This window comes from Mirounga leonina, unplaced genomic scaffold (assembly GCF_011800145.1).
Source record: "Mirounga leonina isolate KUSES-001 unplaced genomic scaffold, KU_Mleo_1.0 Mir_173, whole genome shotgun sequence".
Classification (NCBI taxonomy): Eukaryota; Metazoa; Chordata; class Mammalia; order Carnivora; family Phocidae; genus Mirounga; species Mirounga leonina.
Genome location: NW_023270447.1, coordinates 61,950,405 through 61,977,701, shown reverse-complemented (window position 1 = coordinate 61,977,701; position 27,297 = coordinate 61,950,405). Strand labels below are relative to the sequence as shown.

General features: G+C 46.0%; 1 protein-coding gene across 1 annotated transcript in view; it reads right to left on the bottom strand.

Moving 5' to 3' along the window:
- The window catches only part of HIVEP3 (HIVEP zinc finger 3), a 447,252-nt gene that overhangs the window by 258,593 nt on the left and 161,362 nt on the right, over positions 1 to 27,297 (bottom strand). The window lies entirely within an intron of this gene.

The window sequence follows — 27,297 nt, the reverse complement described above, 5'->3', positions numbered from 1 at the left end:
ATTAAACCACTAAAACCCACACACTGTTGATGTAACTAGGCACCTGTCAGTTCCTGGAGTGGAGTACCCAAGAGCCATGAAGCACCCCAGACTAACCAAGGTGATCTCAGAGGCAGGGCCAGAATTTGTGAGTAGAAAGTGGCAGACCCAGCGTTTGAACTGAGGTCAACCTGATTCCACAATCCTGAGTCTTTCCCCACTCCAACCTCTCAGGAGCTCCCACGTAAAGCTTAGATAGAGATAACAAGAAGGAAAGATGAATCCCAACATTTAGCAGAAAGCATAGTCTTAGGCAGCACTTTCCTCATGTGCAACTGGGGTGGGTACATGGAAGACAGGAGTCCCAGGAGTAGACCACTCGAACCTAGTGAGACAGGAAGCCCAGTATTTCTCTTATTTCAGAACAAATCCAGAAGGCAATTTTTAATCCACTACTAGCATCCATCTTTACAGCACCTGTTGGCAATTCACAATATGTGTTTTCACATGTAGTTCTCATAGCCCCATGAGAAAGATGGGATAGAAAGCTGAACCCCTTTTTTTAAGATTTTATTTATTTATTTGAGAGAGAGAGAGAGCCAGAGAGAGAACATGAGCAGAAGGGAGGGGCAGAAGCAGAGGGAGAAGCAGGCTCCCCACTGAGCAGGGAGCCCCCTGCGGGGGCTGGGGGTCCCTGGGTCCTGGGGTCATGACCTGAGCCGAAGGCAGACGCTTCACCAACTGAGCCACCCAGGCGCCCGAAGGCTGAATTCCCAACAATTCGAACTTACTTCATCTTGAGGTGCTGTTGCCCTCCGCCAGCACTGCCCATCTGGAAAGTTCATTCCCAGCCTTTGGCTCAAGAGCCAGCTCCTCCAACACGTCTGCGCTGACCATCTCCAGCTCCTTTCAGGCCAAATTAATCATCACACTTACCACACTGTATGTATCCGATGGCTTATTATGTCCACTCCCTCCAAACTGTGAGCAAACTGAGGCCAAGGATTATGTCATCTGCTGTCAAATGGCTGGTGCCCATCACAGCACTTAACACAGAGCAGACATTTGTGGAATGCTTGTTGATGAATCTGCTGCTGGCCAGGAAAGGATTTCTGGTGAATGGCAAAGCTGAGACCCATGTCCAGGTTGCAGACCACATTAGAGCCGTGAGGAATAGCCATATACTAGGAGGTCAGGAGAGAGGCGATGGAGACATGAAAGGGACCATGGAGGAAGTGATGCTGGAGAGAGGAGGCTGGATCAGAAGAATAAAGAAGCTCAGCACAGTGGGGAGGCAAGGATGGGCAGGGAGGGGGCAGAATTTGGAGAAAACAGGGCAGAAGTGAGTCAGAGGTAAATTACCTAAGGTTCCACATGTGGGTCGCTGGGGAAAGGAGGACACAGCTTGCTGGGATGTGAGGCTGCGCGGGGGACACGAGGAGTGTGGTGAAGCTTTGCACGTTCAGTTTGGCTTGTCAGTGTGATCCTAGATCACTGAGAGGTCCTGTGGTTTGAGGTTACATTTAGACATATGCTTAGTACTTGATAATTACAACTGGGAAGGTGCTGGTTATGCTAAGGTAGGCAAAGAAAATGAAGAGCTCCCAGCAGCTGCAGAAGGACCTTTTTAAAACCATGCAACCTCATCTTTTAAACATCAACAGGGCATCTGCAGCATTCGTGGCATTCTGGGATGCACTACCACCTTCCTCTCTAAATATCCAAATGCTGCCCTGGTGGCCAAGTGTAAACCTGCCCTCTTCGGAGAAAGCAGCGTGGGGGAGAGGGCTTTGGAAAGCATGGACTCTGGAGGGAGACCGACCTGGGTTCCAAACCTGACTCGGCCCTCTTCAGCTGAGAGACTGTAGGCCAGCTCACCCGTCTGAGAAAGGATACTTTAGCGAAGTTAGACACGTGGAACCCAGGAGAAGATATCTAGGATGTCTAAATTCTACACAAGGTAAATTCTTAGAATATACAGGAACTCCTGAGAACCAATGAGAAAAAGGACAGGAAATTCAATAGAAAAATGGCAAAGCATACGAGACTCAAGGGGAAATTCACAGAAAGGGAAATCCAAATGGATAACAGTGCTTTAAGAGACCTCCAAGCTTATTAGTAAGAAAAATGTCAAAATAAATGCAGTGAGATACTATTAAACTCTTATTTGTAAATACTGATAATCCTGTGTTGGTAAGTATATAGGGAAATGGGAATCATCATGCCCTGCTGGAAGGAGTGCAAACAGGTGCAGCCATTCTGGAAAACAACCTGGCAGGACTTAGTTTAAACAAACGTTTATCTTCTTTGTGACCCAGAAAGTTTATCCCCAGCTATAAATCCCAGAGAGATGTTCACAGGGTTCTGTAAGGCATCATTTATGAATAAAATCTTAAGTATCATTTCTCGTGACCAGGGATGGAAGGCAATGTTAGTGCCTGAGACTAGGGGAAAGGCTGAGGGGGAAGTAACGGCCAGATTTGGTACACCACTGAATACCATACATTCGTTAGAAGCCATGAACAAGATGTACCACAGCATGGAGATATCTTGACATTTAACACGGAATGAAAAGTCAGTGGTAGATAACATGCTTATTACATTTCATAGGAGGAAATAGGTGTTCACATCTAATGCACTAGCTGATGCACTATGGGGAGCTAATAAATATTGGTTCTTTTCCTTTTACATTTCCAGCCCCACCCCTCCTTCTATACCTTTCCCTGACTATCCCATGGTGGCATTTAGAGCACCCAATGAGTTTCCCAAGGTCTCCAGGGTAGTTTAAATATTCCTGTCTAAAAGTGATGGACATGTGTTATATGATTCTGGGGCAAGCTTAAGTCTGGAGAAAGAGTTTTAAGTATCATTGTCAGTGAAACCTTGGCCTCAAATCCCAGTGTCTGGTGAAGGAGTGAGTGTGGACCCAGTGAGCCGGATGCTCTTATTATTTATTTCCATTTTACTGACAGGGAACAGAAGCACAGGGAGAATCTAAGTAACTTGCCCTGAGGCACTCACTAATAAATTATAAAACTGGTCCTAAAGCTCGGGCAGTTTGAATCCAGAGCCCATGCTCTTTTTTATTTGTTTGCACATTTTATTGCATGTGCATGTGTTTGTGTGTGAGGAGATCTTTCAAACATACAGAAATGTACACAGACTAATAAAAAGAATACATTGTGCCCATCACCCGGCTCTTTCCAGCCCTCTGCCATTTAACCACAAAGCAGTTTCATTGTCAATAATGTTTATTTGTTCCCTTTGTCTTTTTTTTTTTTTTTCTTGGTCTGTCTTACCAAGTGATTCTCTGTATCTTCTGTTTTCCAGATTAGTTGGTCTTTTCTATTGGTTGTTTATTTCCTATTTCATTAATTCAGTCTTTAGCATTTCCTTTCTTTTACTTTCTTTGAGTTTACTCTTTGGTTCTTTTTCTTACTTCTGACTTGGATTCTTATTTTCCAGTATAAGTATTTGCAGCTCTACACTTTCCTCTTGGAGTTGTTCTAGCCATTAAGATTTCTTCTCTGAGTCAGTAATTATTAAGAAGATTTTTTTCCTAATATCTATCTTATGGGTGGATTGGTTGGTTACCTTTCAATTACTATTTTCTGATTTAATCGCTTTGTATTCAGAAATATACAATATGTTTTTCTTTCTGTGGTTAGAGATAGTTATGATATTAGTTACTTTTATTACTTGAGATTTGCTACATTATCGATTTTTACAAATGTTCATGTGATTGTTAGAGGCAGGGCTTTGCATAAATGCTTTAGATCAGCGGTCAACAAATGGTCTATAAAGGTCAGATGGGAAATGTTTGCAACTTCACAGGTACAGTCTGCCATAGCTCTTCATTCAGTGCTGCCTTTGTAGGAAGAAAGCAGCCATAGACGATACTAAATAAATTAGTATGTCTGTGTTCCAATAAAACTTTACTTACAGGAAGAGGCTGCAGCCTAGAAATGGCTCATAATTTGCCAATTTATGCTTTAGATTAAGCTTGTTAATTGTGCTATTAAAATATTCTGTATCTTTAATAATTTTTTGTCAGTTGTAGAGAGAGTTAGGTTTCTCCCTTTATAATGATAGATCTGTCCATTTCTCCTTGTCATTTTGCCAATTTTTGCTTTATGTATTTTGGAGTTATGTTATAGGTAAAAACTAGTTCCAAAGTGTTACAGCTTAACGAATCCTTTTTAAAATCCTTAATGTTTCTTGTTAACAGGCTGTTCTCCGATGATAATACAGTTATGTCAGCTTTCTTTTGTTAGTATTTGTCTGGCAAATAACCATCTATTAAAATTCAAATGTTTTAAATATTTATTTTATATTTACTTATCCCCTCAGTTTTCTACTCTTTTTTGGGTAACAGACAGTCCTGTGGTCCCTTGAGACACAACATATCAATTTAAAAACATCTAGTTCTAGATATTAATCCATTAAAATGTTAGCTCCACAAAGGAAGATATTCTTATGTATTTTGTTCACTGCTAAATCCCCAGTGTGGAGCAATGCCTGGCACTCAAAACATGCACTCAATACATCTTTATTACATGAACGAACACTTGACTCTTCATTTCAAGGTAAGACATCTTCTGTCCCTAAAGAGACAGGCTGCAGGTGGTGTCTCCCCTCCCTAGCTAGGGCCTGTGGCAGGTAGAACTTGGGGTGAGGGAGGGGAGGTATGGTGAGCTTCTTTTTCCTTCTCACCCTTTTGTCCCTAGTTTATTGAGCAGGGCTCCAGGCTCTTCTGAGGGGTTGGATTATAGAGGAGAGGAGAAGCAAGGGCAGTAGAGTTCTTACTAGGCTACTGGCTAATCCTACCAGCTTTGCGTTCTCTGGGCCAAGCAGATGTTACAGTTGATTCTAGCCTCAGAGAGTTCCCCAGTGGACTCTTCTAGCTGCAAGTCTCCTAAGGTGGAGACTGCATCCTATCCCTCTAGCTGCCCTACTCTTTAGCCCCAGTCCTCCAGAGGTCCATATCACAGAGAATCACCCTGTCTTCCCAGGCAAGTCTAAAATACTAAGGCTCCCATGTGACTCTGTCTGCATGGTCCACATCTTGTCCATGGAAACCAGTCATGTATTCTTTGCCCTGCTGCAGTGGGAACGTGGGCACTTCCCAAGTGCAATCCTGTGCTCTCTCTTCCCTGCCAAAGGCCACTTTAGCATCTCAGTCCTATGCCAAACATCAGAGGAGATGCTGGAGACAAAATCAGGCTCCTTGAGCAGTCCAGTTGAAGAGTTTCCCCCCACCCACCCCAGCACCGGTCACGCTTAGGGTGAACTGAGAGGTTAGGCACCTCACGTCTCCATCCTGAGGGGACCAGACTTCAGTGACTCTCCCAAAGTCCTCCCCACAAAATCCTTTCTTCATAATCCTCACCCGGATCCCTTTTAACATACTGGATATTGCTGATGCATCTCAGAGTCATGGAAGAAAACAGAGTCATGGTCAAATATTTCCTTTGGAAATTCTGCATTTTGATCTAGCACCTCATTTTGAAAGTAGCGTGTAATTACCTCTTGGTGCCTCTGTCAAAACTTCCATTTAACATCCTGTTTTAGTTGTACATCTTAATGCTTCCCTTTGTGGTCTACACTTAAAATTTTGAAATGCACACAGTCTGAAGTTAGCTCTATTCTTCTGCTGAATCTCACAGAACTTTAGAATGTTTAAATGTCCTCAAAAACTTTTCACCTTAAAATTACTATTATTCAATATTTTAGTTCTAGCTGGCTTTTATACCCTCAAATTTGTGATTATTGTTGTTTTAAAAAGTGAATGCTTATTTCTACATATTCACATGTTTACCAGTTTCTGTGCCCAATGTTATTCTCTCTTCCTCCCACTGGGTTCAACTTCTATCTTCCCAAAGTTTATTCTGTAGTATGTCTTATTTTATCCTATCCTTGAATGATTGGTTAACAAGGTATAATAATCTACACTAGTTCTTTTCTCTCAGAAATTGAAGTATAATTCCATGGGAGTGGTTGGGTGGGGCTCCCATTGTTGTTATGGTATCTAAATCAAATCATTTTTCTTTTGTAGATGATGTGTTCTTCTCCAGTTATTTTGCATTCTCTTTTTGTCATTGGTATTCTGCAGTTCCACCACAATATGCATGGGATAGTGTTAGTTTCATTTATCCTGCTTGGAGATCATTGCGATTCCTTTAGCTACAGATTTATGTCTTCAGTTACTAAAAGTTCTCGACATTATTCATTTGTTTATTGCTTCTTCTCCACTCTCGCTAATCTTTCCTTTTGGAATTCTTCTTAGACATACTTAGGACTTTCTTCTCTCTTTCATATTTTTTATACTTTCATCTCTCTGTGCTACATTTTGATAATGTGGTCATTTCCTGGGTTCCACCTTCTAGTTTCCTAATACATTTTTCTTCCATGTCCTATCAGATGCTTAACCCATCTACTGATTTTTAAAATCAGTAAATATACCCAGATGTAAAAGCATTAACTAAGCTTCTGGTATAGCTGAGTAAGTCCCTACTGGACTGACCCTCCTTCTGATAGCAATTATATATTCAAAACAACAACAAGCAATGACCCAAAGGCATTGGAGAGTGAAAACCCAGAATAGGCAGAGTCTGGAGGGAAGTCGATGCTGGCATGGGGTAAGTTTCACACTTTTGCAGCTTTTAGACTAATGGCAGTTCATACCACCTTGGGGGTGGCTAAAACTCCTATACTGGCAATAACAGGAAGTGATTGGGGAATCCCAGGAAAGAGAGATCCAGAAATGTAATCCCAAATTAAAATTTCCACCCAAATCTCTGGATCCATTAGCCATGCATGCGCAGATTAGACTCTGAGAAGCCTTGGTAAGGACAAAGAAATAGATCGACTTTTTTTTTTTTTTTTAAAGATTTTTATTTATTTGACAGAGAGAGAGATAGCGAGAGCAGGAACACAAGCAGGGGGAGTGGGAGAGGGAGAAGCAGACTCCCTGCTGAGCACGGAGCCCGATGTGGGACTCGATCCCAGGACCCTGGGATCATGACCTGAGCTGAAGGCAGACGCTTAACGACTGAGCCACCCAGGCGCCAGAAATAGATCGACTTTTAAATTGTTACCCAAGAGACTGAGTTTTCAAGCTTGGATCCTGATTGGATCCAAATTAATTGCCTGCTAAAATAAGTGAGCAGACAAACCAAATCAACAGGTTCTTTGGAAGAATATATAAGAATCCAGAGTCTCTACCGCAAACCATTTGCAATGTCCAGGATTCTTCACATAGTCGTCCAAAATTGCTTGATATACGAAGAAAGGAAAAGATGACCTATTTTCAAGAAAAAAGACAATCAACAGAGATCGACCCCAAGATAACCCAGATATTAAATTTAGCAGACAAGAATTTTAAAGCAGCTGTCATTACTACACTTAGTGATGTAAAAGAAAATATACTAAAAATGAATATAAAGACAGGAAACATCACCAGAGAAATATGAATTAGAAAAACCAAAAGGAAATTCTAAAATTATAAAATACAATATTGGTAATAAAAATTCACCAAACAAGTTTGAAAGCATAATGGAGATGACAGAAGAAAGAGACCATGAACTCAAAGATAGATCAACAGAAATTATCCAATCTCAAGAACAGAGAGAAAAAAGAAGGACAAAGGGGGTGAGGAGCCAAAGGGAGAGAGAGAGAGAATCTCAAGCAGACTCTGCACTGAGTGTGGAGCCCAATGAGGGGCTCGATCCCAGGACCCTGAGATCATGACCTGAGCTGAAACATTCAACCGAAAAGAGTTGGACTCTCAACCAACTGAGCCACCCCAGGTGCCCTGAGAAAGAAGATTTTTAAGAATGAACAGAGACTCAGGAATAGAAGGACAATACAAAAAGATTTAGCATACACAGTTGGGAGTCCAGGAAGGATAGGAGAGAGAAAACGGGGGTAGAAAAAAATATCTGAAGAAATCATGGCTGAAATTTCCCCAAATTTTGTAAAAGACATAAATTCTAGATTCAGGAATCTCAGTGAACTTCAGGCAGATAAGATATGTGGAAAACTATGCCTAGATACCTCACAGAACAACTGCTGGAAACCAAAGATAGAGAGAAAATCTTGAAAATAGCCAAAGAACAATGACACATCACATACAGAGCATCAAATTTCAAGTAACCTCTCATTAGAAAAAAATGTAATGGCAGCCAGAGTACAGTGGAACAACATCCTGAAAGTGCTGAAAGAAAAAATAAATAAATAAACCCTGAACTCTACATTGAGTGAAAACATTCTTCAACAAGGAAGATGACCCAAAAACATTATGCCAAGTAAAAGAATTCAGACACGAGACCACAGATTGTATGGACCCATTTAAATAAAATATCCAGAAAAGGTAAATTTATAGAGGCAGAAAGTAGATTAGTGGTTGCCTGGGGCTGGAGGCAAGAACAGAGATTAACTGCAAAGGAGCAAGAGGGTTGTTATGAGGGTAGGGAGATAAAACGTCCCCTGACCTGGAGGTGTTGCCAGTGGCCCCCAAGTCCCTCCCCACAGTGGGTTCCCAGAGCATACTTTTCATTTCCCATAATAACACTCAGTGGTTATCGTAATTATGTGCTTAATATCAGTCTTCTCCAGTAATTGTGGCTCTCATGAAGATAGGCTGTATTTCCAAATTGTTTTTCTTGGTATCCCCGGTCCCTAGCACAGCACCTGAAAATAAAATTAGGGCTCAATAAAAGTCTGTTGAATGGAATTGAACTTCTCATTCCCTATTGGTGAGCCCTTTCTACAAACTGATGATTTTTTAATTTCAGATACATTTTCCTATAACATGTTTTAATAATTTTTCTCTTTCATTTGTTCCATTGTCTACATGAAAATCACAAACTATAGTACTTCGTATTTTGTCTCTTCTCTATAACTATTAATTTTGTTCACACACTTTGCCCTTTGCCCTTTCCTTCTGTATATTATGTAATTTTGCCACGCCATGTCACTAATTTTATGCAGTGATGGTCCCACTCCTTGCTATTTCCAAAGCACTCCAAGTTCTGCAATGATACTATTATCATCAATTTCCTGCCTTAATTGTGCCAGTTCCTTATTCATCTCACTGTTTACTGTCTCTTATTTTTCCTCTTGTTTCATAAAGTCCATTTTCTCGTGATTTCTTTTATACTACAAAAGCAATTGCCTAAGACAATCATTTTCTGTATATTGGAGTAAATGTTCTTCCAAAATGAGCTCTTCCTTCGTCTTTTTTTTTTTTCCTGCCATGTTCCATTTCTTCTTTTTGGAGAAGGCAAAGAAGAGGAAGCAGAATTTTTGCCTAGGTCTCATTTTTTCCCCTGGTTCCTTGTCTTTGATTCATCTCAGTTCTATCTGGCCCTGTTATTCCCCAAATGATATGGGTAGATTTTCCCTAAGCTCCACTTCCCAATTTCCTGGGCACTGTTTGATTACTCTCCTTAGAACAGGAACTAGAGAGATGAGTGTCCATGATTTGCTCAGTCCTTTGGTTGCCTGAGCAAGATGGAGAGGAGGGTGGGGCTGGGCCTTGGACAATCTCAGTCCACACCACTGTCTCTGGGCACTCACTCACTTTAACTTTGTTCCTAGTTCCAGACTGGGGCATTTCCTTGGATCAGGTATACCTCTGGCCTCTGTGAAGAGCTGGCTTTAAGTACACACGCCATTTTGATGCGAAAGTCCTCCTTCATCTACCTATTGCTGCCTAACAAGTGATTCCAAAATGGAGTACCTTCAAATAACCACCATCTTACTGCTCCCAGTTCTGTGGGTCAGGGATCTGTGTAGGGCTCAGTGACTGGGCAGCTTGACTGGGGATGAAGGGCCCAAGATGGCCTCAGTCAGTCTGTGGGCTGGGCACCTTGGTTCTCCTCCATGTGGCCTCTCTCTCTCTCTTCATGTGGTCCTTCATTCTCCACGGCTTCTCTCTCCAGCAAGATTGCCTGGATTTCTTTATATTGCAGTTGGGAAGCTGCCAGGACTCCAAAGGTCTAGGGTTGGAGCTCACCGGAGTCACTTTCACCACGTCATATTGAGCAAAGCAAGTCACAAGTAATAGGACCAGTCAGATTCAAGGGACCCACTCCTGGGTGGGCAGAGCGGTGGGTGTATAGAGGGATGGGAGGAAACGTTGACAGCCATCTAGAAGAACTACCACTGTCCTTCTTTGTTCTGCTCATATTCCATGCTAATTCCCAAGAGACTGTGCCCCATCCTTTTCATGGAGACAGAGAAAGAAGAGCTGAGTGGTTAGCAGTTTGTCAGGCCTCCATCTTCGGATGCTAGTACTTACCAGGAGAGGGAGGGGAGGAGCTCCAAGAAGGCTGTTCTGCATTTTTCCCAGTCCAACCATACCCCTGCAGTCTCCAGACTGGGAGTTATCAGTGTGGCTTCTCAAAATGTCCTACACTCTCTTTTCCTCACAGAACGCATCTTTATCTAGAGAAGGAGCTCTTCCTCCACCCCAAACATCTTCCTGCCATTTGGTCTACTTTGCTCTGAATCTGGAAGAGACCCGCTAACATCTGTAGGAAGTGGCTAAGACCTGTCCCTAGTTTAAGCATTCTTGTCCTATTCTTTGCTATTTTTACTTCCTTTGGATGATTTTGTACAGTTCCACTCTCCCCAATCCTAAGGATTGAACTGTGTCTCCCCACATGCATAGGTTGAAACCCTAAACGGTCGTGGTTCGAGTAACTCGACCAAGGTCACACAGTGAGTGACAGGTTGGAACTCAGTCGGGCCGGCTACAAGGCCCAGGGTCCACATTTGATGCTGGGAGGCCTCTGCTACCTTTCCTTGTGACTTGCCGTTTCAGAGAGGAGGCAGTGTCCCGGACTTCCTCCCAGCCGCTGGCTGGTTGCTCCTGGCCCTGCCCTCTACCTCACTCTACCCTCTCCGTAGGCACCAGCCACCCCAGAGTGGTGACCCCGGGAGGACGGACAGAAGAGGGATTCTGCCTCAACTGCACATTCCTCCCCAGCCTTTGCGGAGGGCAACAAAGAAACGCAATTCACACCCAGTGTGTAGGTGGGTGGGGAGACAGCAGCTTTTGTCTGTCCTTCTGGTGTCCCTGGGAGTACACACAGCTCTGTTTCTAGGCCCTGGTCATTCCACAAGGGCACTAGGACACCAGCAAACTCCTGCTAGTAGCTCAAAAGCACTGAGACAAAATATTTTAAAAATCCATTTATTTCTCTCATGGCACATAAAAGTCTGGTTACTTGCTATTTCAAAGGAGGCAACAGAAGCCAAGAAGCTGGTTTGTGGACTCAAGTAACAGATTTAATCTGCACAGGACTTTTCAGTGTTCAGAGCATGTTTATACCAATCTAGCTTTATCTTCACGTCAGGCCTATGCAACTAGAAAGATATTTTTGGTGTCTGGTCTATGTTGTTTGTGACAAGCTAGTCCTTCCCACGAACATGAGGAACATTAACTCACATGAATAAGAATCAGTGTTAACATTTATCAGTGATCACTGATTCCAAGCCCTGCTCTAAATGTTCTTTGTATGCAAGAACTCATATACTCCTCACTACTTTTGACCTTGACCTCCAGAGACCCTTGGTCCCATAAGCAGCTCCACCTTCCTGCAGCCCTGAGTGATGAGCCATCCTATGAACGATGCACCCAAAATTGTGCAGTGCGTGACCTGTACAATCAGACATGGCTGCCCTGCTGGGTTATGCCGTTACCCCCCTGTGCCGGTATGGGACTTACTTGAGGTCTCCTCTCTCACAAGTGGGGCCGCCCCCTTTCTGTTCCAGTATCTGTGAGCTCTCTGCATATTTTATCACTTGTTAATCAACATTTTGTAAAAGGTTTATTTCTCTCTCCCACAGTTGCTTCCCCATGTCGCTGTCACAGAGGCAAGGGGCCGAGAACTGTCCTGCTGCTGGGAGAGGCTGTGTGAGGGATGGAGGCATATTCTAGGAGCTGGAAGATTCTAAACAGGGTGCGTGGGCTGGGACTGCTAGTGGCAGTAATTCAGGGTTTTAAATATGTGTGCATGGGTGTGAGGTGCCCAAGGTGATGACAATGTGGTGTATTGCATAAAACAATTAGGCTGAACAATAGAGAAAATAAAGGAAGAAGGGCACCAGACATGAGGTCAGGGGCTTTACTCTTCATGTACACAACCCCATCCAGCGCTAAGAAAACTGTCAAGTTCAAACTACTACCTACATTTGACAGGAGAGGAAATGTAACCTCAGACATCATCCCTCCATCAAAACCCAGCTCAGGGGTGTAAACTGATGCAACCTTTCTGTTTAGCAATAAATATCAGGAGCCTTATATTCTCTTGGATCCAGTACCATATTCCCAGGAATTTAACCCAATCAAATAATCAGAGATGGGCCCAAAGAGTATGTAGAGGGATGTTCACTGCAACACTGCTAATCGATATTATTCATTATAATTAAGACTAGCAAAAACTAGGAACATCTTAAATGATCACTGGGGAAATGAATATGTAAGTTATGGGGGATCCAAATGATAGAATATCATGCAGCCACTAATAATCAGGTTTTCAAAATAATTGTCAATTATTAAATAAGAAAATGTTCATAAGAGGCTAGGAGAAAAATAAAAGAATACAAAATTACATATAGAGTAAAAACCATTTCTAAGAATATATGTATATACACATAGAAAAAAGACGAAGGAAATACATCAAAACATTAACAGGATATTAATTTAATGTATGTTACATCAGATACATGAAAGCGTTAAAGTCACCAGGTGGTGGGATAATGGGTTATTTCCTTTTCCTCTATGTATTTATGTGTCTTTTGCAAATATTCTACAATGAACACATATTACTTTAATGGGGAGAAGCGGCAGTGACTTTGCAATCTGTTCAGGTGGTAGTCTTGACCACCGGTGACTCCGGGCCTCCACGCCCTTGGCACCAGGAGGCCACATCACCCTGTTCCTTCTTCGGGGGAGAACTTGGGACCTCCATAGCACAACTAGAGAAAGTGAAGCTCGGAGCGGTGTGGTTTCTTCCCCAGGTGACACGGAACCCACATCTGTCTGCTCCAAGGCCCCAGCTCTTTCTTCTTCCTGATGCAATTCCCTGCCCCCACTGCACGTGGCCCAGAGAGAAGGCGGTGACCCGGCTGCCCCAAAGCTCTGGGCACCACTGACATAAAGATCAGGGGATTCTTCCCGAAACAGTCAAGGGACCCGAGCCTGGACGGAGGGAGAGGTGCCTTCTGGTTGTGCCACAAACCCACACTACATCCGCTTCTTCCCTTAGTCACCAGGAGTATGCTGCTCATTGTCTCCACTGGCAACCCCGAAAACCACAGAACACCTCATTTTTGTTCCTGCACCAGTTTCCACCCCTCACCCTGTTGGCTGACTTTGTGACCCCCCACCCCCGCGGCTATTTGCCAGCTTTGCCAAGTCACCTGCAAACTACTGCTCCTCTCATGCCTCCTTCTAGATGAGCTGACTTCTACATCATTCCGGGGTAAGACACCCGGGGCGCTGCTGGCGACAGGCGGGCCGGGGACAGTGAGCCATGGGCCAGCCAGGCCTGCACTCCCCACCCCACCCCCACCCATTCCAACCAGAGCAGCTCTTTCCATCTCTGGGTTAACACCGGGCTGTGTTTCGAGAAGAGACCCGAGTGATTGGAGGCCACTGCTCTACATCATTAATAAATACCTGAAACACTCCAGTAATGCATTATCCCTGTAGAGCCGAGTCACAGTGCAGAACATGAGGATGGCACTTTTCAAGGCTACACTTACACCCTATTGATTCTAATTCGCTGGGTCATTTCAGCAGGACCTGCTTTTTCTAAAGGCTTATTGGGAGAGAGTGGAGGGGGACAGCTAGGGAGACAGAGGTGGAGTGGGAGGGACAGGAGGGAAAGAGGGAGAAGGCTGGCAGGGGAGGCACAGGCCCAGGACCCCTAGGACAGCTCTTTGGCTTCTTCAAACACTGGCATCAAAGAACACCTCTGAAAAGCGTCTGTGATTTTACTTCTAGTTTCCCAACAAGCCATGACTCTGGTCTCCCCACCTTTGCAAGGGGGCTACTTCCTCAGCCTTAAAAGCCCTTCCTATGCTTGCTCAACCAGCAAACTCCCCCAAGGTCACCTGGGATCCTCTCTGGGATCCCCAGGCAGTACAGGGACTCCTGGGATGATGCCCGGCTCCCTGTGCAAACCCCAGTGGAGCGATCGCATTCTTGAGTTAGCTGGATTCCCCTCTGCTTGTCCTTCTCTCATGCCAGGCTGAACACTACCTGAGGACATGAGACCGCCTTGTCACCTCTACACTCCAGTCCCCACCCTGGGCCTGACCACCTGGCCATAAGTCCTTCGCACGGAGTCAGGCAGCCCTGAGTTTGAGCCTGGACTCATCACTCAAGAGCTGCAGAACCTTGGAAAGTTACTTAACCTGCCCCCCCTCCAGAGCCTCAGTTCCATCACATAAAATGGGTATGATGCCAAACCTCCAAGGGTGGTTGAGGAAACTGACTGTCCTCCCTCCTTGCCTTTGTCTCCACAGGACTCCTAACCATCTGAAAAATTATACATTAACTTGTTTCTTTATTGCTTGTCTTCCCTCACAAGAATGTAAGTTTCCCAAATGCAAGAAGTCATGGGACAAGGACGGGCACCGGGTACTCTCTCCATAAATATGGTGGCATGAATGAACTGACTGAAGAGACACATGCATAGCCCCTCAAGCAGTGCCTGACCCAGTGGCTGCATTCACAAAGGACAGAGACTTCTAGCCAGTGGCCCTGGGTCTCCCCCACAGAGACTGTCATCAGAAGACTGAGGAGGAAATCAGCAGAACACTTAAAAGTGACCCATGTGAAACTGGAACCCTTGCACACTGTTGGTAGGGTTGTAAATTGGTGCAGCCACCAAGCATGCAAGTCCCTCCAAAAATTAAAAATACAACTACTATATGATCCAGTAATCCCACTTCTGGGTATTTACCCAAAAGAACTGAAAAGTGGACCTTGAAGAGACATTAGCACCCTGTGCTTGCTACAGTATTATTCCTAATAGCCAAGATGTGGTAACAACTCAAGTGTCCATCAATAGATGAACAGATAAAAAAAATCTGGTATGTACATACAATGGACTATTATTCAACAGTAAAAAAAGGGAAATCTTGCCAAATGCAACAACATGGATGAACCTTGAAAATACTCTGCTAAGGGAAATAAACAGTCACAGAAGGGCAATTACTACATGATTCCACTACATGACGTATCTGAAATAGTCAAACTCACAGAGTCAAAGAGATTCACGATCAAAGAATGGTGGTTTCCAGATGCTGAGCAGGAAGAGAGGAAATGGGGAGTTGCTGTTCAATGGGCATAAATCTTCAGTTAAGGAAGATGAAAAAGCCCAGAGATCTATGATGCATCTTGCCTATAGTTAACAATACATATTGTACACTGAACATTTTGTTAAAAGGATAGATCTCAGGGCACCTTGGTTCACAGCATCCAACTCTTGGTTTCAGCTCAGGTTGTGATCTCAGGGTTGTGAGACTGACCCCATATAGGGCTCTGCGCTCAGTGCAGAGTCTGCTAGAGATTCTCTCTCCCTCTGCCCCTCCTGCTCATGCTCTCTCTCTCTCTCTCAAATAAGTAAATTTTTTTAAAAAGGGTAGATCTCTTGGGGCGCCTGGGTGGCTCAGTCATTAAGCGTGCACCTTCCACTCAGGTCATGATCCCAGGGTCCTGGGATCGAGCCCTGCATCGGGCTCCCTGCTCTGCGGGAAGCCGGCTTCTCCCTCTCCTACTCCCCCTGCTTGTGTTCCTTCTCTCGCTGTGTTTCTCTCTGTCAAATAAATAAATAAGGGCGCCTGGGTGGCTCAGTTGGTTGGGCGACTGCCTTCAGCTCGGGTCATGATCCTGCAGTCCCTGGATCAAGTCCCACATTGGGCTCCCTGCTTGGCGGGGAGTCTGCTTCCCCCTCTGACCCTCCCCCCTCTCATGTGCTCTCTCTCTCAAATAAATAAATAAAATCTTTAAAAATAAATAAAATGAAAACAAAAATAGTAAGGATTTTTTTAAAAGTTAGTAGTGCTTTAAAAAAAATAAAATCTTAAAAAAATTAATAAAAAATAAAAAAGGGTAGATCTCATGTCATGTTCTGACTAAAATAAAACAAAATAAGAAGTGAACCTCATGAGTAGCATTTTCCAGACTCAGAATTTCCTCAACCACCATCACCTGGCCAATCCCTGTGTCTTGGAAGCACTATTGGGCTATTTGTGCCCTCATGGCAGTTGTGTTAACTGGAGGAGCAGGGGGGGAAACGGGCAGCCCTTACCAACAGGTGGATCTGGCACATCCCAACCGCCTGGCAAGACTGCTCAGGCCTGGAGAGACAAAGGGGCTATAAAGCTGGTGAAAAATAATGGGAAGGGGGTGGGTGAATGCAGAGGGGGAAATCCCTACCCAAAACTCATGCTGTCCACACAATGAGATCACTGATTCCCTTTTCATAAAGTTCTTTCTACATCACGAAATTTGTCTACATCCAGACCTCGCACCCGGCTGTGCATTATAAGAAATTATGATTTTAATTCTTTCAAGTGCACTCTGTACTCTGGTAAAGGCAGCTGGCATGTTCTGGAGCTCAGAGGGTTCTCTGAAGGTCATGACTGGGGGGTCATCGGCAGCATCTCCACTGGACTTCAAGACTCCCTGATGCCCCTGACGACTGCACCACCACACTTGCTCACGACAGTCTTTGGAAGGAGTTGCCTTTGACAAAGCCAATTCCTAACCACACCATGGGGTTAATCTCCTTATTTAGAAGAGAACCTAACTCACTTTTTGAAACAATCCAAATGGCATTGCTGATTTGATTTGATGGACTTTCGCTTTTCAACTATTTCCAAAGTGTGACCCCTCCTTAAATGATGAAGAATGACCTTCCCTGGCGAACTCTAGGAATGGACCAAATGTCTCTCTGAAGACATTTCTGAGAGATACCTTAAGGCCATGGCTCTCCACCTTGGCCAGCGTTGGAACCAACTGGGAAGACTGAAAACATATACAGGCTCAGATCTCACTCTCAGAGACTCTGGTGTGAGAAGTCTGAGATGCAGCCTGGTGGGGATATTTTTGCTTCCCAGGGGACTCGAATGTGCCACCAAGTGAAGAAGCACTGATAAACATTGGTGGAATCACCGGGACCATAAACGCATGGAGTGGGTACCCTACTCCGGTAGTGGTAGGTGCCTACATGAACATTGTGAATTTTGTAATTTTGCAAGAGATTCATTGTATAGTTGAAGAACTTGAAGCTCATCAAGAATACATGACTTGGGACCCCTGGGTGGCTCAGTTGGTTAAGTATCTGCCTTCAGCTCAGGTCATGATCCCAGGGTCCTGGGATCGAGTACCGCATCAGAGTCCCTGCTCAGCGGGGAGCCTGCTTCTCTCTCCACCTGCATCCTGTGACCTGGTCAGCCTCCTAATTACCCACTCAGAATCTCTCCCACTGTGCCACAGCTTGCATCTAGTGCAGCCCTTCAATCTAGTCTGTGGATAGGTTTTCTCTGGCCTACACAGTCTTTCATAAAATTCTGAATTAGTTGGCTAAGAATCAGAAGATTTTACATTAAAGACCTGTATTTCTAGCTAACACTTGTGCAACACTCCCACGGGCAGGGCTCACCTGGAGCTGGCTTGGCCCATGCCCTCCCTTGGACCCCCAGGCTCTCTGGGGGCCACCCCTTCCCAATCCTGCATGGGCTCTTCATTTGACCTGTCTGACCATGTCATATCCATTTTTGTCATCCCCGCATTACACCACGAATAGAGGCGAAGCCTTATTAAATGGGAACACCATCCACTTAAACAGATCATGCTTACTGGAAATACCAGTCTTGGCTTTTATGTAAAGAAACTGGAGTCAGACCTGATACATAATTACAGAAATCCAAATGATAATGACAGAGCAAAAATATCACATTTACACAGTGTTTTCTCATTCTCAAATGGTTCCATGGACTTTCATCCAAAGGCTTTCCTTCTCTGTTTCTACTCTAACCCTGCTGCTCGTCCCAGGTCCTGAAAATGGCCTGGAGAGAAGTCCAGATCAGTGGCCACAGGCCAATCCAAACAGAAACCTCTGAGCACAGGAAGCCATTTTTCCTGTTGCTTTCCAAAACGATCCTCATAGATGCAGCATTAAGGTGAAAAATGTGATCCCGACATGTCATAAAACTACAAAGGGACAATGCAATCTAGCACATCTGGATTGATAGAAACTATGAAATATATTCATATACATTCAACAAAGGTCAGAATGAAATTTGAGGGGTCCACATAATTTTAGATTTATTAATTAGCTTTTTTTTAAATGCTGCCTCTATATTCCTACTTTTTAAAAAATGACTCAAGAATTCTTAAATTTCTTGCAATTTCCTCATCTGTAAAATGAAATGACAATAATATGTGTCTTACAGAGAAGTTGGGAGGACCGAGAGAGCCAATTCATTATGTAGAGCTCGAGTAGTACCTGCACAACGTAAGGGACTCAGCAAATATTTGCTATATTTATTATTTTTCAGCTGTACAGGGCAATTTATCTCTCCCTTCCCTCCTTCCTTTTCCCAAATGAAGCTAACCAAATGGGCTTATGAGATCCCATGACCTCTGTCCATTAAATAAGGATGAACTTATTCAGATGTGACACATTACATAAAGCTCTCATTGATGGATTTGAATGTTTAAGTGACTACAGTGTCTATTACAGAAGATATATTTTTGTGCAATTCACTGATTGAGCTGAAGAGCTACATGGAGATACTTAACTGTCTCCCTTGTCGGCTTTTCTCTCTCCACCCAAAGGCCTGTAAAGTCTAGGATGGGAAATGTACCCAACCCATTACTACCCCTTTGGCCCATTAGTTGGAAGGCAGTAAACATCAACAATGAATGTGATAAATAAAGGAATATTCAGACAATGCAAAAATAAATCAAGATAAAGACGTCCTACTTCCCTCAGTGGTACAGTCCTACCAGTGAAAATTCTTTGGTGTCCTAGTGACAGGCTGTGGTCGATGCTATGGTGCTGCCCAGAATGAGGCACTCATTGTCCCAGCTGCTCGGAATGTTGCTGGCTCACAATTGAATCCCTCTCTAGCACTGCTTTCAACAAAGGGCACTGCATTACCCAAACTGCATCACCAAAAGGAGCCACACATGCTCCCTAAAAGCAGCCTGTATCAGTGATTGATCAGTTGCATGGAGCGCATGCGGGACGACTCTGAAGAGCCATCTCAGCTCCAAAACCCTATAGAACTGAGCCCTGTTTCAAACGCACCACAGTCCATCTTTCCCTCTGCCCAACCCACTCCCCTCGCTCCCCAGTAAGCCCCTTGCACACAGGTCTCCACACCAGGGGACACCTGGAGGAACCTGACCTATGACAGTTTATACCAGGATTAAGAACCATCAGGAGGGAACAGGTTGCCTCTTCCTGGAAGTTCCTTATCCCCATACCTGCACAACTCACTCCTCGCTTTAGTCATAGCTCATCTCAAATGCATCTCAGAGAGGACTTCTCTGACAGTCTTAACGCCTCCCTGTCCAAATCAATTGCTAGCATGTTACCCCATTGGACCTCCTTCTGTGCAGTTATCAACATCTGAAATTGTCTCATTCTTTGCTTTCTCACTGTTCTTTCCCCCTTCTCCCACCAGGATGTAAGCTCCAGGGAACAGAGACCTGCTATGCTGCTCACCGCCTATATGCCCAGCTCCTAAGCATCACCCTGCATGATGCAAGCCCTTAAGAAATATTCTTAAGGGAAAAGCACTGGGTTGAGGGTAGGGAGCCCTCATCTTGCTCTGTTTCTTCTATTAACCATCTGTGTGACCTCAGGCAAGTCCCTGGACCTTTCTGAGCCTCACTTTTCTCATCTGCCGAATGAGGTGGCCAGGTGTGGTGATCAATAGGGGTTCTGACATCTCTAGCATGCTATCATTTTACATGGTTAGGCAGCTCAGAATTACCCTATCAACCACATGGGTATCATAGAATTTTTGAGCTGGAAACAGCATTCTCAGAGCATTTTGCAGTATCTGATAAGTCCTGAGCATTCAGAGGCCAAGTTCATGATTATGTGAATGCTAGAAAAACTTTGTATCTCGGGGTATGTTTAACGTGGCGGAGTCATCAAAGCCTTAGGGCACTATGAAATAACCGTTCTCCTCTTTCCATAAATACTGTGAAGTGTGTTAAGTCTCTTTCTCCAGTCCTACGAGGTCATGATGAAAGCAAACACTGGTTGAGGCTGCCCAAGTGGCCAGTGGGACTCTGCTCCTATGAAGCACGGACAGCAGGTGCCCGAACGGAGCAAGCCCTTAAGGAATGTTGCCTCTTACCAGCTACCACTTTTAATGCAAACAAAAGTCGTCTTGAGGCAGGTACTCTTACGATGCATCTTGGGGTAGTAGAGATGGAAACTTGGAGAGATCACACAATGCACCATGGAGTCAAAGAGCTGAGAAGTGGTAGAGCCAGAGTGGGAAGGTCCAAGTCCAAAGCTTTGCCATATAGCTACCACACTATGCTGCCACCCGACAGAGTTATAGTCTCTTATTTAAAGATAGGAATCCCGGCTTGCAGACAAGTCATCATTTGACCCTCAACTAGACGTGATATGCCTGATCTACAGCCAAGTTTCTTGAAATTGTGTGCACACCTGAGCGATCTTCTTAAAATGCAGGTTCTGATTCAGAAGGTCCAGGATCGGGCCTGAGATCCCCACATTTCTAATGTGTCCAAGTGCTGCTGATGCTGCTGGTCTGTGGATCAGGCTTTGAGAGGCAAAGGTACAGAGGAAGGACCTCCTGCTGAAAGTCATAGACCAGCCTCTGGTCCAGCCCTGGCAAACCCTGGTGATGAAACCACAGTCAAGTTCCTTCTCACTTCCCCAGGACTTGTTTTTGTCCATAATATGGAGATGACCCCACCTTTATACCTACTGCCTAGGATGGTCATTGTGATGAAATCACAAGGGTGTGTGTGAAAGCACCTCATAAATCAGAAAACTCATAAGGAGGGGGCAGGAATTTGCTTGTCCACTGGTCTGTGGCCTTCCAGGATAGGGGTCAGGGTCTTCGAGGGGTCTCCAGTGCATTGCCTAGCACACAGTAGGGAATTAGTCAAGTGTTCAATCCAAGTGCCAAGCACTTCAAATAGGATTTACTTTCATCTTCAAAACATTCTCTGCTTCCGATTTTACAGGTAAGGAAACTGAGGCATTACCTACCACACCTCAAACCACACAAGCAATAAATGCTGGGGCCTGGATTCAAACCAAGATCTGTCTGGTTTGTAACCTTTATTCCCGTTATTCCTCCAGCTGAGAGGCCTGGACCCAGACTTTGCTTCTGCGCCTGTCACATGGACACTGGGAGTCCAACCCCTCCTTTGAATAAATGGGGGCCCTGAACTGTGGGCTCTGGTCTGGGGACGGATCCTACAAGTTGAGGCTTGTCCTTTCAGGGGCAGGAGAAAGCACAGAAACAATAATCCAGCTCAGATAAACTGTTCCGCAATGAGAACCAAAGTCAAGGGCGTCCTATTTTCAGGGCCCCCAAAACCTGTGTCCAGACTGTGTTAAAAGGAGCAAATGCTTAGAATACCTGAAACTAATAGAACACTGTATGTTAACTACACTGGAATTAAAAATAAAACCTTAATACATAAAAAATAAATAAAGTTAGTTGATCTTCTCCAAAAAGAAGGAAAAAAAAAAAACTAAGAAGACCGACGGCTCTCAGGCTGGGGTCCATCGGGGTCTCCAGAGGGCTCTGACACTGCTCTACACAGCTCCAGCAGCCAGCTTCCCGCACCATGCTGGGCCACATGGGGAGGCTGCCGTGTGAGGCCTTTCATCCACCGACCTGCTCTGTTTGAGGCCCAGCGGCTTCGAGAAAGGACGACGAAGGACAGAACCTGAAGTGAGAACATGGCATTACGGCTAGCTTAGACGCTGGGAGACACGGCTCAGAGGGGCACAAAGGTACGAACGGCAGAGGTGAGGCAGGAACGCAGGGTCACCTGACTCCCAAGTCTGCGCCCCTCGCTCCGCCTCCCCTGTTCGTAATCACCACGAACGGCCAGAGCGACAGGACCATGCGGCCCAGGAAGGAGCGGAGCGGTGCCCCAGAACCTCGCCTGAGCATCAGGGCAGACCCGGTGCCTCCCCTGAGACCACAGTGAAAGGAGGCTTCCCCTTCACGAGCCCTTCTGCTCGAGCGTCCAGCTCATCCAGACAACACCTGAACACAAGCCGGCCATGGAGGCAAATCCAAGACCTGATGAACTCTGAGAGGCAGCTGCCCCAGCGGAGACGGTGCCCAGCAACCCCCACCACCCCCCCACCCCCGGCATGGGAGCCTCCACCTTGTGGACCAGCGGGGCCACAGCAGGAGAGGGGAGCGGTACTATGAGCAACCCCCCCCCCACAGAAAGGACCCCCCTCCCCGGGGTCTGCTCTCCTGTCTGTAAGAGCATAGCCAGGAAGCCCCGGCACTGTCACAGAATGAGAACGGCCAAGATGCTGGAAGGGCCTCCTGACACCAGCTGGCCCTGCTCCCTCTGGGCATGTGGCTGGGCCTTGCGTCACACGCCCTCGTTTAACCCTCCTCACACACGGACCGGAGAAGCATGAAACCACTGAGAGCAGGCAGGGTGGGGTGGTTGTGCAGGCATCCCCTTCAGATTCTTAGATACTCTCAGAACCTCTCATTCCACCCAGAGCCAATTTCTCCCTGCTCCGTTCTCTGCAGAGACACGGACCCCTTCGCTGAGACCCCCACTGCCCTGCTCCAAGGAGACAGCTTCCTGTCCATCTGACACTTGTCTTTCTAGAGGACATGACTTTTGTGTGCAGGACAGTCCCTGAACCACTGAGTCCACGAACCCTGGTACTTGCCATGTCCACAGGGGCCACAGCCAGCCCTTGGTACCTGAGCTTCCACAATCTTCTAGCCCTGACGAGATCAAGAATAGGGGCAAAAGCCAAAGACAATGACCTTCAGGAGCGATGTCAAGGACCCCGGTTGCCAGAGCCTGGCCTGGCCTGAGCCCTCTGCTCCGAAGACACGCCCTGGGGAGAACAAGCCAATCTGAGCCAAGTCTCCTTGCTGGGAGCTGGGCATGTGAGATCCACAGAGTGGAGGCCAGTGTGGCTCTGGGAGAACAAAGACAGCAGCTGGGTCAGGCCCACCGACAAGTCAGCAGTGTCCAGAGATGCCCTGGCCTTGGGGGCTGCCGATGGCCCCAGATGGTGAGGGACACACTGCAGTTCTCCTTGGGGTGCAAGGGGCAGCTGCCAGGATGGTTTCTGAGACTTTCTCACCATCCTGATACGCTGATATCAATAAGACAATCTGAGCATGTTCTCTGTTTCCCAAAGCCAGAATGAGCCTCAGAACCCAGATCAGTGAACCTGGCAGCAGATTCCCACACCACCCCAGTTACTGGGTCCCAGCCAATTCTCATGTATTCCTAGTGTTGGCCCCTGAAGGAAATTCACAAGGGCCCAAAACAATAGGACCAGTCCCTTGGACTTAGCTGTGGTAAGATGTGACTGACACACGTAAGGGTCATCCTGGCTTTTTTCCTTTCCACCAACCTATGTTCTAACTACTGCTGGCTCTATTCCAGAGTCTCCCCAAGTGCAACAACCATTTCCGTTTCCACCGCCAAAGCCCTAGCCATGCCACCACCATCTTGCCTGGACTATTGCAATAGCATTTCACGCCCTCTACTTTTCCACGCTTGCCCCTCTAAAATCCATCCCCCACACAGAAGATTATGTCCCTCCCCTACTTAGAACCTTCCAGGGGCTTCTCAATACCAACTCCTTAGCAAAGCCTCCAAGAGCCTATAGGATCTGGCCCTTGTCTGTCTCTCCTGCCTCCCCTCCTCCCCTCCACCCCCACCCCACCCTACCCCTCACACACAATGGCTTTCATGTTGCCTCAAACACAAGATGCTTATTCTGTCTCAGGGACTTTATACCTGCCCTTCCTACACAGTTGTCTCCTTCTCGTCATTCAGGGCTTCCTCAAATGTCACCTCCTCAGAGAAGCCTTCCCTGACCACTCCAGCAAAAGCAGCCCCCCTCAGTCCCTCTGTCACGCTCTGCGCTTCTGTCTTCTCCATAGCGCCTATCAGCATCTGACATGCCCTCTTCACTTTCTTGTTCCATGTGTATTGTCTGGCGAGCCTTCTACAATACAAGAATTATAGATAGGGACACTGGTTCTCTGACCCCTGAGTCCGCAGCCCAGGGAGGAAGCCTAGTACCCAGCTGGCATTCAGAGAGTGTTGGTGGCCTGCCTGACCAGCATCTGTCCCACATCCCACCCCACCCTGGGGATTCGGACTGGCCTCTGTCCCTCTCTCTCTTGTACTGCCTTCCACCAGAGTGCTTCCCAGGGAGGTGTGGCCTTGTTGCCTCTGCCTAAACGCCCCTGGTGCAGACACGTGGTACACCTGGGCTGCAGAAGAATGTTCCAGCACTGCTTTCAGGGTGTGAAAGGAATCAAATTCTGCACCTTTGACTCAAATGACCCCAAACTCCTCCTTTCTTCTTTCCCCCCAACCAGGGTTTATATATATATATATATATATATATATATACATAAATTAAACGTGTTGAGATCATCATATAGAGAGATCCCATGTGCCTTTCACTCGGTTTCCCCCAGTGATAACATCCCATGAAACTATATTATAATGTCACAGTATCAAACGCAGACTTTGGCATCGATACAGGAAGGATACAGAGCACTTCCATCAGCACAAGGATCCCTCACATTGCCCTTGATTGGCCACCCCTGCCCTCCTTAACACTGACCGTTAGCTCTTCTCCCTTTCCAAATTCTGTCAGCTTGCTCCTTGCTTTCTTTCCACACTTTCAGACCCACAGCATGGCTGTTGGATGCTTGGTTCCCTCCCATCTGCTTGTGCTCAGCCTCAGTTCTGGCCTCCCCTTTCCTGCGGAGTCACATCGTCTGATCTTTGCCCAGAAGTGACATTCTGATGGTTTTAGGACCTTCTAATTCATGCAGGGTATTTACATTTATCCCCCACTTCCTAAGATGGCGGCATCTCCCTATGCAAAGAGCATGGGCTTGGAATCCTGTCTCCAGTTCTCTGAGCCTCGGTTTTCTCGTCTATACCACGGGTCAGTAATACCCAACCAAGCCGAGGAGATTAAGTGACACAGTGAGGTGACTTTGCCTGGTACCTGGCATGCAGTGGGTATTTGCTGCATAACTTAGGACCACCTACAAACCTCAGCCAGTCTGCAAAATAAAAACAGCAATGAAACAAAACACCATTTCCTAATGGGATTAAAGTCAGAAAGGGCATCTGATCCTAGAATAGAAATCCCAGTTTGCTCATAACAGCTGATAATTGATCTAAGTTATCATCTGTCAAAAAAGGTGTCAAGGATTTTGGGAGGGCTCAGGAACGGACCATCAGAAATCCGCCAATCAACAACATTCATCACACAACTTTCTGTGTGCCTTTGTCAAAGTTCTCTACCTTTCTGGACCTCGACTTCTTGGTCTGTCACGGAGGAGCCAGCCTTGACCTTTGGTTTCCTCACTCTGGGCTTCAGGGTCCACAGGGAAGACAAGGTAGAGCCCTACAAGGTCTCTGGCCTTCTCCCCTCACCCACCAATCCAAAGCAGCCCCCTTTTAGAGTCCAAATGGCTTTCCCTCTGATGAGGCTCTGGTGGTTTAAGAATTTTTGAGACCACTGTGCTGATAACCGCTGAGATTCCTCTGGTTCCACAGGCCTGTGATCCCGAGTCCAAGCACCGCTGACTCACGAGGCTCTCTACAGCAGAAATAGGTCTCAGTTTAACCAATGCCTCCTCCAGGAAGCCTTCCCTGACCTTGGAGAAAAAGGTAGGGCCACCTGTGGGCACCTGGCTGGCACCTCCTTCCTAACTTGCCCATAGGAGCATTCTAGGGGATGGCACTAAAGAATCACAGAGCCCAGAGCGTGAGTACCGGCACCCCCGCCGTGGGCAGTGGGAACGTTCTGTTTGTGCAGATACCCATGAGTGAGGGTCCTGACTCGGCCCTAACTAATGGGCACCATCTGGGGGCACGAGGACCCCAAGTGAGTTGCAGCTTGGCTTATTCTGTGACGCTCAGTTACAGCAGAGGGTTTCATGTGACATCCTTCTCCCAGTCAAGGAGGGAAAAAGAGCAATAGTCGACCTTGCTCGGCTTTGTAAACACCTGGTAACCACCAGGATGCAAATGAATGGGCCCAAACTTGGAAAACACTCACACCTTCCTTCTCTTAATTCAGTCTCTAGAGGGTCTAGAGGTGCATTGGCCAATATGGTAGCCACTTGTCACATGTGACTAAATTAATTTAAGTGAAATCCGATTTAAAATCTAGTTCCACAGTTGCACCAGACATATTTCTTTTTTTTTTTTTTAAAGATTTTATTTATTTATTTGACAGAGAGAGATGCAGCGAAAGAGGGAACACAAGCAGGGGGGGTGGGAGAGGGAGAAGTAGGCTTCCCGTGGAGCAGGGAGCCCGGTGCGGGGCTCGATCCCAGGACCCTGAGATCATGACCTGCGCCGAAGGCAGACGCTTAACGACTGAGCCACCCAGGCGCCCCGCACCAGACATATTTCAAGCAGCTACTGTAGCCACATTTTAAGCAGCATAACTATAGGACATTTCCAGCATCACAGGAAGTTCAACTAGGCTGTGCCACCTAGAACTGTCTGGAACACCTGAGCCCAGCCCTCTCCACACCTCCTTCTGAGAATCAGTTCAGCATGCTCCCCATATCTTCTTCACTTGTTCCTAAAGGGCCTGGACTAGGGTGAATCGTGACCCCTGCCAAGTTCGTGTCCATCCAGACCGCAGACAATGACCTTACTTGGAAATAGGGTCATTGCACATGTAATTAGTTAAGATGAGATCATCCTGGATTAGGGTGGGTCCCAAATACAACATGACTGGTGTCCTTACAAGACAAGAAGACACAAAGACTCACATAAGGAGAATGCCATATAATGACAGAGGCAGAGATTGGAGTGACATATCTACGTGTCAAGGAACACTAGGCATTGCCAGCAACCACCACAAGCTAGGAAGGGCAAGGATGGGTTCTTCCTTAGTGCCTTTGGTGAGAGCATGGCCCGACTGACACCTTGACCTTGGGCTTTTGGCCTCCAGAACTGGGGCAGAATAAATTTGTCATTTTAAGCCACCCAGTTCATGGCAATTTGTTACA